At 42.1% G+C, this 14,583-nt stretch overlaps 1 protein-coding gene across 10 annotated transcripts in view; it reads right to left on the reverse strand.

Moving 5' to 3' along the window:
- Window positions 1–14,583, reverse strand: part of PITPNM2 (phosphatidylinositol transfer protein membrane associated 2) — a 437,162-nt gene that overhangs the window by 397,372 nt on the left and 25,207 nt on the right. Inside the window, exon 1 of one of the 10 annotated variants that reach the window (XM_068244419.1) lies at window positions 78–184. The exons of the other annotated variants lie outside the window; for them this stretch is intronic. The gene's annotated coding sequence lies outside the window, so the exon portion shown is untranslated. Of the gene's footprint in view, window positions 1–77; window positions 185–14,583 lie in introns of those variants that run through there. 10 annotated transcript variants of the gene reach the window in all.

Here is a 14,583-nt window from a genome sequence, read left to right on the forward strand (position 1 = left end):
AATTTGAGCACCAACACTACTGTTAAATAGGATACCAATCAGTAGCCGATAACCCCCTTTTCCACAAGAAATGTTACCTTCTCTCGAATAGATCATCAGGGAGGTCTGTGTGATTGATATTATTGTGAAACCTCTCCCACAGGGTGATGTCAGGACTGACAGTTTCCTGTCTGTGATTCGTGTTGCATTGTGGGAAATAACAGCTGTTTCCAACTGTCAAAAACCCAGTACCTCCCTCTGTGCACATGTATATCTATAAAAAAAACAAAAAAAACCTTTTAGCCTACTACTATTATTAGGGGTGTGGTTATAAATAATGGCAGTTGGTACTGTGTTTTTTTTCCTGTTTGCCAGTAGTAAAGATGATTTACGTGCAGGCTGATTGTGGATCAAACCATATGAACAAATAACATGGAGAATATCAATCATTTATTGATCTATCTTCTATTTTTAACTTCTCACTTTACAATCTATTGTTCCCCCCCCCCCCTTTTTTTTCTAAAGATCCTCTATAAACAAGTACAAGCAGTTGGGTAAAGCCCCATACAGACGCTCAACAGCGGCCTTTTATGCTTTCACAACTTTGAAACTGTGAAACAAGTTGAAACGCCTAAAAAAATTATTTTGCTATTGTTCTAAGAACTTTATAATTTGAATAGATTGACTGCACAGACATTAGGGGGTGTTTGGACATGCAGCTCAATTGGACCTCTTTCAGTCGCCTGCCACATAAACTAGAATTCTTAAGCCTCAACTGTTGGATTGACTTCTTATCAGCTCTTTGAAAAATAGCAAAAGACTTTCTTTGGGTGTTTCAACTTGTTTCACAACAAAAGTTGTGAAAGCATAAAAGACCGCTGTTGAGCGTGTGTATGGGGCTTAAGAATTCTAGTTTATGTGGCAGGCGACTGAAAGAGGTCTAATTGAGCTGCATGTCCAAACACCCCCTAATGTCTGTGCAATTAATCTATTCAAATTATAAAGAACAATAGCAAAATACTGAAACAGGCCCTGAGCTTTTACAGTCTCTAGTCAATGTCTTCCATGCTCATTATTAGCACACATTTATACATGTGTAGTGCCGACAAACCTCTAGCTCTTTACAGAGTACATTTACTGTCTGCCCTTCAAAGAAACTCACAATCTAATGCCTACCATAGTCATTATATAATGTACCTAGCATAGGCTAGGGTCAATATCTGCAGGGGGACCAATTAATGTTCCAGTATGCTTTACTGATCAATAAAAGGAAAGTAACACTAACACAGGAAGAATGTACCAACTTCATACAGCAATCCTCTACAAATTAAGGGCTGGTTCAGACGGACGTCTGCGTAGCGTCGCGTTTGGGGGCGTTGCGGCGGCTGCGCAGTCAGGCTTTCAGTAGCCTTCGCGTCGCGTTCTGATGCGGTCGCGCTTTTTCTTCCCCTAGGGGAACATTAGCCGTCGCAGTTGGCCGCCCCCTGGAAGCTACACGTCGCTTCCAGGGGCAGCTCGAACGCTAGCGAAAATCGGGACCCGAACGCCGCGATCGTGTAAATGCTTCCATTCAAAGAAAGGCACTGTCTTTTTATATATAGTTTCCATGTAGTAATATTCTCATATTGCTCTTAGTTGTAACAGGTCTGCTTGAATGGGCAGCATTGTGGCGTAGTGGAAAGCACTTTCACATAGCAGCGCTGGGTCCCAGGTTCAAACCCCAGCCAGGGCACTATCTCCGTGGAGTTTGTATGTTCTCCCCATGTCTGCGTGGGCTTCCTCCCACATCATGAAAACATACAGATAAGTTGATTGGCTTCCCCTACACTAGACTACGATGGACATATGACTAGAACTGTGATAGGGATAAGATTGTGAGCTCCTCTGAGGAACAGTTAGTGACAGACCAAGGGCTCGATTCACTATGCGGCGCCAAGTGTTAGCGCTGCAGTGAAAAGCCCATTAGCGCATTTAAAGTAGCTTTGCACGCACTTATAGTCGTGCAAAGCTACATCGCACCGAAAACGTCGCACTGCGCGATACCGCGGTGCGCCGAAAACATCGCTTCATGCGCAGATAAAACGTTGCATGCGGGTCATATGGTGCCCCTTTAACGTCGCACCAGTGCGCCCTAAAGGTTGCACCGTCATCATTAAGACATCTTAATGTCATGTATTTATGATTGGAAAAAAAATCTGTTTTCCCATTTGAGGTTGCATGTATAAAGCGGTCTGTACCATCAGCTTGCAAGCATACAGGATTGTAAGCCCGACGAAGGCTGCAAAGCCGAAAGCTCGCATATTCTTATTCTTTTTAGTTAGCCAATAAATGGTATCATCCTGATTTAAAACTTCTTACCATAAAATATGTATTTCTTACATATACATTAAACCACTTAACAAATGGTTAATGACTTTTCACCAGGCACCTGGAAAACTGAGATAATTTAAAAAGCATAAAAAAAACAATGTCTGACTAAACAGGAAACATGGTATATAGGATATCCTTCCTGAGATGCAGTCAAGTAAAGCCCATTACGGAAATAGATACACAATATGTGACACACACACACACACACACACACACACACACACTGTGGGCAACTTACTAGTGGAACATGGGAAAAATATATACCCTATATTTATTTTCTTTTTGAAACGTTACAGCTGTTTGTTTTCATTTAATCAACTAAAAGGGGAACTTCAGTCTAAACAAACATACTGTCTTCAAGTTACATTAGTTATGTTAATTAGAATAGATAGGTAATATAATCTCTTACCCACCCTGTTTTAAAAAGAACAGGCAAATGTTTGTGATTCATGGGGGCTGCCATCTTTGTCATGGGGCCAGCCATCTTTTTGGTTGAAAGGAGGTGACAAGGAGCAGGAGACACAGTTCCAACTGTCCTGTGTCCTGATTACCCCTCCCAGCTGCACACACTAGGCTTCAAATGTCAAATTCAAAATGTAAAAGAAAAAAATGTGCACCAAAACAGCAGAAAGAGAACAACATCAGAAATCCCATCATGCTTTGCACAGCATCAGGGAAAAAAGCCCGGGCAGTTTTCTTCTGTGCAGCTAAAAATGAGGCTTGTATAAGAGAAACAAAAGTTCTGATGCTGTGAAACTGTTAAAGAAACACCAAGCCTTTTCAGTGCTGCTGAGTCGATTTTTAGTCCGGAGGTTCACTTTAAGTAAATGTGTACAGAATTAACTCACAAGTTTCTTGTTGCAAGAAATTCCAGCCACCAATAGGGCATTCAGACGAATTCTCGCCTCCATTTAGAGCTTTCGGGGATCCTCAAGGTTGCACTCCTGTTGATTAGGTAGGTCCAAGGGACAAGAACTAAATTAAAAAGCACAACCTCCCAACAGTGGGGTAATAGATGATAGAAGGTGGTTTAAAATGGAAAATTATATTGGATTACCTCTCCCGTTGATCATAGAGCAGCCAAAATAGCAAAATTACTATACTGAATAGTTCAGGAGTTTATTTTACATGGATAGGGTTAGACAACGCATTTCTCAGGAATGTCCTGTTCCAAGGTGTTCATTCAAGTCTGTTTGTTACGGCCAAAAGGCACTTTTGTGGCTGTTACTAACCTGATGAAGCGGGAAATATGTGACCCTATCTGTGTCAAACTTTCAAACTATTCAATTGAGTTATTTTGCTGCTTTGGCTGCTTTATGATCAATGGGAGAGGTAAGCCAAGTATACCTCTCATTTTTAAACTTTTTAAAATTCTTTTATACTGTATATTTGTGGGTGCCTCCAACCACCTACAACCTTGTTTATTTAACCACTTCAGGACCACAGGCTTACACCCTCCTAGTGACCAGGCCATTTTTCACTATAGAGGGCTGTGCAGCTGTGTCAGCGTGCTGCACAGCCCTACAACTCGGCACATAAATGGATTTTATCTCTTTTATTTTCCTTAATAGGACACTCTTTTGGAGGACTCTGATCGCTGCTGCGATACTGTGTTTTGTTGTTGTTTTTTTAATTAAAAAAAGGGAGGCTTTTCCATCCCTCCGCGGCTAGCAGACTGATCACGGAGCGGAGCATGAAGGGAACGACTGTGCAAGCGCGTGCTTCCCTGGTAAACTGCAGCTCCAGGACTTGATGCCAATCGGCGTTAGGCCGTCCTGGGGCTGCCGCCGCTAAGCATTTATTATATCTTTTTCAAGGCTTTTAATCTCTTTGTTGTAGTAGCATCACCCTTCTCCACCTATGGGTTGGAGGAATTGGGAAGGAGAGGCTCTTCATGTTAATGTTGCTGAACAGTTACCGGTGTTCTGCAGTCATGTAAAAAGCAGTGCAGGGAGAGCAGAGATTAACCCAACAGATGCAAATTAAATTACACTTAAATAATACCCTAGGGGGCAGATAAAACAAAAACTGTGGTTACTTTCTGTCAGTGCAATCACCCAGTGAGTTATTTTTTCCTTATGTAAATCCCTATTTCATGTGTCAGGGTGTGATGTTTCCCATTGAATATGGGCGAGAACTTTTCCCCTGCTCAGAGCTAAAAAAATAAATTAAAATAATCCAGATTCCACTATAAGATTTCACATGCATGGGGCGTAGTTACCCCTACCTCCTCCAGGGCACTGGAGGTGGGGATGAGCCCCTTGTCCATGATACAGAAAAGGCTTTGTAGCCCTATCTTACAGACTCCCTGTGTCATGGACCTTGTGGGTTGGTATGGTGTATTACGGTGGAGCCCCATGCAGGTCGACACTCGATATACAAGCCTGCATGGGTGAGAAGGGGATACCAAAATTTAAAAGTGGGTGGATTTTGTTTAAATTTTAAAATAAAATCTAGCTACCCACTCATTGATAGGAATGGACAGTACCTCATTTTGTCAGGTATTTTATATAAGAAGTGTCAATCTGTAGAGCAGCTTGTATTCCTCTCCCAACATCTTCCATTTTAGATCCTAGGGCAGGTTATAACATATAAGCACTGACTGGTCTTAAGCACCACGGCACTGCTGCCTTGCTCCCAAAGAAGATCCACTGCACCACTGCTAGAGCCAGAAAGCTCCCCACCACTCAATCGACATTTACTGCTACATACTGAAACTATAGCTCCCCATTGACTTGAGCCAAACTGCTGGACCTGCCGAGACTGCCACTCTCCTCACCTTCTGACTTCTGACATTTAATACGGAACACTGGAGATCTGGCAAAGCATCTTCGTAGCTTCCATCAATGCTCTTCATTGATCCAATTGATGTACCAATGAGAATCCTCCTAAAAATCCCAGGGATTAAATGGTCATCATACTACCACTCTCACTGCTCTACCCAATCGTCTGAAGTTTAAGCTCAGGATCTAAAACGTTCACATTAGTTGGCGTTGGCTGGTTGGAGACATGGCTACCAATTCCTTGGTGTAATAAAATTGAACCTAATGAAAATGACAAGAGCAGATCATTGTGCAGGATTTAACCGCTGCATAGCCTAGTTGTTGCAAGGTATAATTTTATTTGCTCACATATCACTCACGGTGAATGGCTATTGTAAGTTTTCCAATACTTAAAGTGGACCTAAACTCTTGCACAGGACAGAAAGAAAACATAGAGAAATGCACCCTGAATGTATTTAGAGAGTTTAGCCTGTTTAATTCCCCATCATTTGTGTCTAATCACAAGTTGTAATTTGATCCTCCCCGTGTCACATGACTGCCTATGGCAGATAAGCAGACAAGCCCATTTGAAAGCACAGGCTGTAAACAATAAGACTGCTTCCATGAATCAGGAAGTAGAAACAGTGCAGATTTATTTCAGGACTTGTATCAGCTATAACAAAGAGATGTTTTTTGTTTAAAGGTTATTATGCTCTTGTTTATCTTTTAGAGCAGAGGCGTTGTGAGTTCAGGTCCGCTTTGAGATGAATTTACACCAGGAATAAATTATTGACTAAAACTGATAAACCTTAAATATCGTAGTAGTTATAACTTGTGAAGCTCAGATAAGGAACAGTATAGTGGAAGCAAGATCACGGCAATTAAACTAGATAAGATAGCTGCAAAAACCGCTTATCACACTTTTCAATTCAAGCATAAAACTTTATGGAGCAGCAAACTGAATGAAAAGTCTGACCAGCACCCTCACAGTGAAACATTAACTGGCTAATAGTTGCCTCGCTAATGACAGAGGTAGAAAACAAACAATCCAGGGCTTTCATCCCACTACTCAGATGGGCACATTCTGTTCTCCACAACAAGGTAATACATGGCTAGTTAGAATCCAACTCCAGAGGAATAAAAGTTTGTTATTAACTACTGAAAGAAAACAAGGGGCTTCTCAGTCTACTCCAGGGATGTCTTCCAAGAAAGGCTCGTACAGGATCGGACTTGGCACCAGGCACCAGTGTACTGAGAGGAGCCCATCATATGTTCACAGACGCAAAGCCAGCTTGTGTGCTGTAGCTCCACTCCATTGCACACACGCCAGTGTAATTCCATATTAATGCTGTGCAGCGTGGTGCTGGAGGAGATCAAAGAGTTGGACTTTGTTTGACACTTCGAACCACATAAGGCAATGCCGTGCCTGACTAGATCTGGCAATGGCACCCCTCGTGAAGAGCCCAAATGTGCCCACTTAATATCAAAATTACGTAGCACAGTGCCAGAGGATGGGGCCGGCAGCGATCAAAGTGTAGGACTTTGTGCAACACTTATCTAAAGGGGCTGTTGCTGTGCTGGATTTTATCTGGAAAAAGCGCCCCTAGCGTCCGCCATGTTCACCTATGTCGGACTATGTCCAACATTGGACCTATGCTGCAAGATGCTAATGTTGGACATAGCCTGACATAGGATTGGAAAGGGTTAAGTGAAGATTACCCTTAATTAAAGGATACCAGAGCCGAATTAAGATGGAGATATGAAGGGGGGGGGGGGGGAGCAGGCATATATTGTCAGCTGTCCTGATGCCCACCACTCCCCCGTTTCCTATCTAAATGCCCCCCAGCATCCTCTTCCAGGTCGCCGGAGTCGGGCATAACTGCGCAGGCTGAGCTGCGCAAGTCCTACAGCACCTGCCCACATCCGGGAGTGCACTGCGCATGACGCAATTGTGACGTTATGCGCTTGTACTCCTGGCCAGAGGTGCACATTGGCAACGCCTGCGCAGTAATGCCCGACTCCGGCATCCCAGAAGAGGCTGTTGAGGGGCATTTAGGTAGGATACGGGGGCATTGAGGAGAACGGGGGGAGCGGTGGGCATCAGGATAGCTGACAGTACAGTGTTCTTCCCAGAATTCTTTTCCAGCCGGGTGGTATAAAAAAGTAGCCAGGGTGGGATAAAATGCAGGGCCGGCGCTTCTCTGCACAACTCTGCTTACAGCAGAGAAAGTGGTCAGCCGATGACAGCCGGGTGCTTACCAAAACTAGCCGGGTCGAGCACCCAGCTAAAAGAGCCTGGGGAGAACACTGCAGTATATGCCTGCTCCCCTCAGTTTCTCCATCTTAATTTGGCTCTGGTACCCTTTAATTAGATAGATGCCATTCTTGTCCTGCAAAGGTAGGCAATATGAATTGTCTAAAGACTGTCAAACCTTAAACAGCTGTAAGGGCTGATTCAAACTGTGAGCGATTGTGCTCAGCTGTCAATCGGCAAAGTGCTACAGCAGTGTCACCCTATGAGGGTGTTCTCACTGAAGCGTTCTGATTTTGAGAAAATCGCAAATGTGCTGCCTGTATCATTTTTAAAGCAACTTTTCTTAAAAGAATGAGAAAAAAAGCACATTCCTTTCAAAATCTGAAAATTGATTAGCAAAATCGCAATCACAAAGTGCTTAGCGTTTGCAATTTGTAGTGTGAACTGGGCCCTAGAGCTTATGGAACTAATCTGTGCCTAAAAACCTCAGTTGTACTGAATGTGGGCTAGCTATTCTAAATGGCTCTACTAACATTGAAGATAAATGTGCAACTTTATCCCAATCTGGAGTGAGATCCATTGTTTTCCTAAGTAGGTGGTCTATCTCTGCTTCTTCCGTCAGGAAGGTCTAAAAATGCAGGAACTGTCCATGCAAAGCAAGCAGGCAATCTGAAGCTAAAAAGCATCACAAGGTTAAAAATATGAACCCTAATCCCGCTATATAATTACTGTTTTTTCTTGCTTTTATGTTTGTATGGTGTTCCTTCACAGTTTTATTACATAGTAAATGTATGGTGTGTCTTTATGATAGTAGAGCTCTGGCATACTGCACATGAATACAGTGCAATGCTATGGCCCATAGATCGACCACCACTCCGGCCCCACTCCCAATGTATGTCAATTTTCCATCCTGTCCAAATCATACTTCCAAATGATTTTAGGCAAAAATGGTGCAATAGATTTCTACTGAAAATCAATAGAAAAGCAATGCTTGTATGGCCTGTTTAACCCTTTGGCTGCCGCACACAAGTTATGTTGTGTGAGATAACAGTGCAGAGCTGCCACAGCTGGGTACACTTAGACATGCAGGGAGCACTTTGATAGTTACCGGTTCTACCATATATCAGGTCTCCTCTTCCTCCTGGGAGCTGCACTGTATGCAGACATCCTCCAGCGCCCGATCACATTACATGACTGCACAACTCCCAGGATGAAGAGGAGACCTGATGTATGGTAGATCAGGTAACCATCACAGAGCTCCCTGCGATTCTGCATTCGGGGATGGGTGGGCATTTGTCGTAATGAGGGGCCACACAGAGGAGGTTAAGAGTTGCCCAGCCTATAAGTGCGAGCGGAGCAGTTAATAAGAAGATTACTGGCAACTATGTGAAGGGGAGCGGTAGGTAAAGAGGTGATTTATCACTTTGGGGGGGGGGGATGACTACACTAGGTGCGGAGGTGGGGTAAAGCGATGACTGGCCCCTACATGCGGAGTTGAGGAGTTTACAGATGTGTCTTGGCACTACCTGTAGTAAGGGGGAGGGTTGGTTTGATCTGTAGAGGGGCCCAAGAAAATGTTGCTGTAGCCTACAGGCAAAAGGAGTATGGGGGGTTACTTTCAAGTAAGCTGGCAGAAATGTATTAATGCTAGTAAGGGGTTCAATGATTTTGGACTAGAAGAAAGAGAAAAAAAAGTGCTTTACAAACTAAGATTAAAATTGTGAACTCAAGACCATAATCAAACGCAGCATTTATCGGTTCACTATTTTTTTTGTTAGACCTAACCTGTTAAAAGACAACTTTATTAGTGCATGGATACCTTTACAATGCCACCTTACAATTCAGAATCTACTTGCTAATTCATTTGAACTGCTTAAAACAAAAAGTGAATACTTATATTACGCCAAGGATCATGGTTCTGTGCACTAAGCAGTATCATAAAACATAAACCTGATAAATCGGACTCCCTACATACCAATTCATAAAGCATGTTTGCAGTACTGTAGATCTGAAATAGAGGATATTCTTCTTTAAAATGATTTCACTGTTTGTAGAAGGCTTCTAATAAACAGCATTACTCCAGTGATTGAATTGCAAGCTGTGGTAGGAGGATATTGGTCTACTGCTTGTAAAAATGAAAGCCACTCATCAAATATTCAATACAGACCATGACACTTGGTTTCCTGAGCATAGTCCGGCTGCACTATCCTGTTTTACAACATAAAGTTTAATGGCTGCCAGTGTGTTCACTGTTCAGCCAAATTGCCTTGATATATTTGCTAATCTTGCTGTGACAAATGCTTGCCAGAGTAGTCTTGGCTGCAGCAGAAGCTCTACAGAATGACTGCAAAACCCTTCTGATGGGACATTCTCCAGGATGTATTAGGGAAAGCATGCAATAGACAAGAGTGGAAAGGTTCTGGCGCAGTATCATGTTCACTTGCAATCCACAAAATATTGCACCAGATAATATTTAAATGATTAAGCTACATACATACCTTAGATTATTGTTCCTTATAATTTTGCCTCTAAATCTGAAGAGGCGTCTTCTGATATCACCGGTCTCCAGTGTGGCAATCAGTCTAATCAGATCGCTGTCCCCAGATTTCTTGTGTTCCCACAATGCCACTCTCCATTGAGTAGAACATATTGGCCAGAAGCACAGCAACATCTATACGGGGCTTGTGGCAGAACTGCCCCCCCATCTGAGCTTCTTAATGTTACTATGTGCCCCAGTTCTGCATTGTGTTATCCTTACTTTATATCTGTGGTCAGCGACAAGGTCAGAAACTGTGTACATAGCTTCTCTTATTAGACTGCAGAATTTTTTTTAGGCTAGGTTCATAATGGGGCAATGCGTTGCATCGGACAATCACTAACACAATGCAATTACAGGTATTGCCCGGTTAACGAACGAGACAGGGACTGTAAGTTCGTTCTTAACCTGAATCTGTTCCTAACTTGGAACATTGTGCCATCTCTGTCCTCTGCGCCCCCCTGTGCATCCAGTTTCCCCCTCTTTGTCACCTCTTTATACAAGTTTAAAAGCCATTTTTCTTTGATTTTTTTAAAATCTATTTTCTCAAAAACTACAAATCCAATTTGAAATTTTTTTTTCGACTTGTTCCCATGGAAACAGAGAATCCACCGCGTTTCTATCGGCGGGTCGTTCATAAGTCGGGCGTTCGTAAATCGGGGACTACCTGTATACTGTAATGGTATGTTTACATTGGATCTACGGCAGTGCAGTGTAATCCATCTGCATAAGGTGAGGCATGCTGTGTGGTATTGGACAACGTGCACGTTTACAGTTGCGTTGGAGCCTACTTGTCATTGGTTGTATACTTCACTGCATGCCTTGCATTTCATGCCTAAAGCCCGATGCAACTTTTCCCCTCCATTGTGTTGCAATTCTACTTTTACAGGGAAAGCAATACAACACCTCAGTGGGAACCTAGCCTAAGCATCCTCAGCCAAAATCCTTAGGCATTCAACTGGGAGTGCTACATTTATATGGGTAGAGGATTAGCACATGTAAGGCCCCATTCACACTCGGCAATGCAAAACGCAATTGCAATTACGGTTTTGCATTGCAGTGTTCTGCTGTTTTTTGGGGCGATTGTGTTTTGTGAATCTCTAGTAATCACAGCTGTATGAGTGCACACGCCTAATGGTGGAGTCATTCTGCTTCTGGCTAATAAAATTGACCAACTAGCTTACACTGCTTGTACAGCTTACCAGAAACTAAGTAGCTCTTGATGATCTGAGCAGCAAAAGAGCAGCACCACCTGCTAAACATTTTAAATGACTCTGAAAGAATGACTGTTTAAAAGAACTCCACGGTGTGCCATTGGCAAGTAATAACATTTGTACTTTACTCCTTTTAAAAAATGTCGGCCCGTTTAAAGAGTGTAGAAGTTTTTTACTCTCTCTCTCTAGCCGCATGGCTGCCTCACAAGGCTACAAGGGAGAACTTGTTTAATTAACATGAATTCGAGGTGATAGGGACATGGAGGCTGCCATATTTATTTCCTTTTAAACAATACCAGTTGCCTGGCATGCTGCTCATCTTTCATGCATCAGTAGTGTCCGAGTTACAACCCCAAAAAAAGGGATCAGAGGGAAAGCCAAACAACTTGCTTTGTTTAAAAGAAAATAAATATGGCTGCCTCTATATCCGTTGCAAAAACGCCAGAAATAAACCCAGTTCTTGAACAGGGCTGTGGAGTCGGTAAAAAAATCTTCCGACTCCTCAGTTAATTAAAATACTGACTCCAACTCCAGGTACCCAAAATGGCTCCAACTCTGACTCCTCGACTCCGACTCCTTAGTCTAATGCCTACCAGGGCTGTGAATTTTTTACAAAATTCATCCGACTCCAACTCCTCAGTTTATGAAATCACTGACTCCGACTCCAGGTACCCAAAATTGTCCCGACTCTTCGACTCCACAGCCCTGTTCTTGACTATGGTTGAGTGTTTGCTGAAAATGTTTGCAAAAAAATAGAAGATCTTACAAGTACCATTCACAACCAACATGAGTAATTGTGGACTGCTTGGAGGGAGTGGTTCTCAGGAATAAAGCCAGATGGCTGGCACCGGTTGACGTGAGATCCCACCTTAAAGTGGTCTGAAACTCTGACATAGCATTCAATATAAATGTGTTTTTCTACTTTGTATTATTCATAGTTATATTTGCTTTTGTTCACAAGTAATATTGTCGGTCTACAAATTTCCATCGTTTCCAAAGTGTCGTTTTTCTTGCCAAGAAAACGGTCATTGCATTTTATTCCAAATGCTTTTTATCATATATTACAATCTTCAAATGGTTGTTCTGAGCTCTGTGTGTGCCTGAAGCAGAGAGAGCTTCTCAGGAAGTGTTTTTTACTTGTTACAGACAAATGTAACAACATTGGAATGTAAACAAAGATACTGTTATCTCCAGTTTGGATGTAGATTTGAAGCTGAATAGCAGTACAAAGTGCTTTGTTTAACCATTTCAGTGATGTTCTGCTAAACAAAAATGTCTGGGATAGTAGCTTTAAATCAGTAGGATTAGCCATACTATGTCAGGGAAAAAAACACATACAGTGGTGTGAAAAACTATTTGCCCCCTTCCTGATTTCTTATTCTTTTGCATGTTTGTCACACTTAAATGTTTCTGCTCATCAAAAACCGTTAACTATTAGTCAAAGATAGCACAATTGAACACAAAATGCAGTTTTAAATGATGGTTTTTATTATTTAGTGAGACCTAATAACTGGTTGGGCCACCCTTAGCAGCAATAACTGCAATCAAGCGTTTGCGATAACTTGCAACGAGTCTTTTACAGCGCTCTGGAGGAATTTTGGCCCACTCATCTTTGCAGAATTGTTGTACTTCAGCTTTATTTGAGGGTTTTCTAGCATGGACCGCCTTTTTAAGGTCATGCCACAACATCTCAATAGGATTCAGGTCAGGACTTTGACTAGGCCACTCCAAAGTATTCATTTTGTTTTTCTTCAGCCATTCAGAGGTGGATTTGCTGGTGTGTTTTGGGTCATTGTCTTGCTGCAGCACCAAGATCGCTTCAGCTTGAGTTGACGAACAGATGGCCGGACATTCTCCTTCAGGATTTTTTGGTAGACAGTAGAATTCATGGTTCCATCTATCACAGCAAGCCTTCCAGGTCCTGAAGCAGCAAAACAACCCCAGACCATCACACTACCACCACCATATTTTACTGTTGGTATGATGTTCTTTTGCTGAAATGCTGTGTTACTTCTACGCCAGATGTAACGGGACATGCACCTTCCAAAAAGTTCAACTTTTGTCTCGTCGGTCCACAAGGTATTTTCCCAAAAGTCTTGGCAATCATCGAGATGTTTTTTAGCAAAAGTGAGACGAGCTTAATGTTCTTTTAGCTTAAAAGTGGTTTGCGCCTTGGATATCTGCCATGCAGGCCATTTTTGCCCAGTCTCTTTCTTATGGTGGAGTCGTGAACACTGACCTTAATTGAGGCAAGTGAGGCCTGCAGTTCTTTAGATGTTGTCCTGGGGTCTTTTGTGGCCTCTCAGATGAGTTTTCTCTGCGCTCTTGGGGTAATTTTGGTCGGCCGGCCACTCCTGGGAAGGTTCATCACTGTTCTATGTTTTTGCCATTTGTGGATAATGGCTCTCACTGTGGTTCGCTGGAGTCCCAAAGCTTTAGAAATGGCTTTATAACCTTTACCAGACTGATAGATCTCAATTACAGTACTTTTGTTCTCATTTGTTCCTGAATTTCTTTGGATCTTGGCATGATGTCTAGCTTTTGAGGTGCTTTTGGTCTACTTCTCTGTGTCAGATAGCTCCTATTTAAGTGATTTCTTGATTGAAACAGGTGTGGCAGTAATCAGACCTGGGGGTGACTACAAAAATTAACCTCGGGTGTGATAACCCACAGTTAAGTTATTTTTTAACAAGGGGGGCAATCACTTTTTCACACAAGGCCATGTAGATTTGGAGTTTTTTTTCCTCACTAAATAATAAAAACCATCATTTAAAACTGCATTTTGTGTTTAATTATGTTTTCTTTGACTAATAGTTAACGGTTTTAGATGAGCAGAAACATTTAAGTGTGACAAACATGCAAAAGAATAAGAAATCAGGAAGGGGGCAAATAGTTTTTCACACCACTGTATATAAGTAGATAAATACTTGATATACTTACATAACACATTATTATTATTTATTGTATTTATAAAGCGCCAACATATTACGCAGCGCTGGACATTAATTTAGGTATTGTACTGGCCACAGTTTGATTTCAGTGAATTTTATATAGTAAATGAAGAGAATTCTGTTCCTGGTGGGGGCCATGTCTTTTGCCCACAGTTTAGGCTAAATCCTGATGTTATTTCTGCCCTTACTTTTTTTCTTTTCCCCTCCAATCGCTGAGTCACCTCAGCCTTGCTTGTAAACACAAGTGAGCAGGGGATTGTGTTTCATATAAGCAGCTGGCAGGGAAATAAATGGAAGAGGAGGAATATATTATAGATAAAAAGAATCCCCAGCATGCAACAGTTTGGCACTGACTACTAAACGGCCAGTGCTCCTTAAAGAGGAACTCCAGTGAAAATAATGTAATAAAAAAGTGCTTCATTTTTACAATAATAATGTATAAATGATTTAGTCAGTGTTTGCTCATTAAAACAATAACAAATGTCAGCAACACCAGCAGTATGAACAATGAGATCAA

Source organism: Hyperolius riggenbachi, chromosome 1 (genome assembly GCF_040937935.1).
Source record: "Hyperolius riggenbachi isolate aHypRig1 chromosome 1, aHypRig1.pri, whole genome shotgun sequence".
NCBI lineage: Eukaryota > Metazoa > Chordata > Amphibia > Anura > Hyperoliidae > Hyperolius > Hyperolius riggenbachi.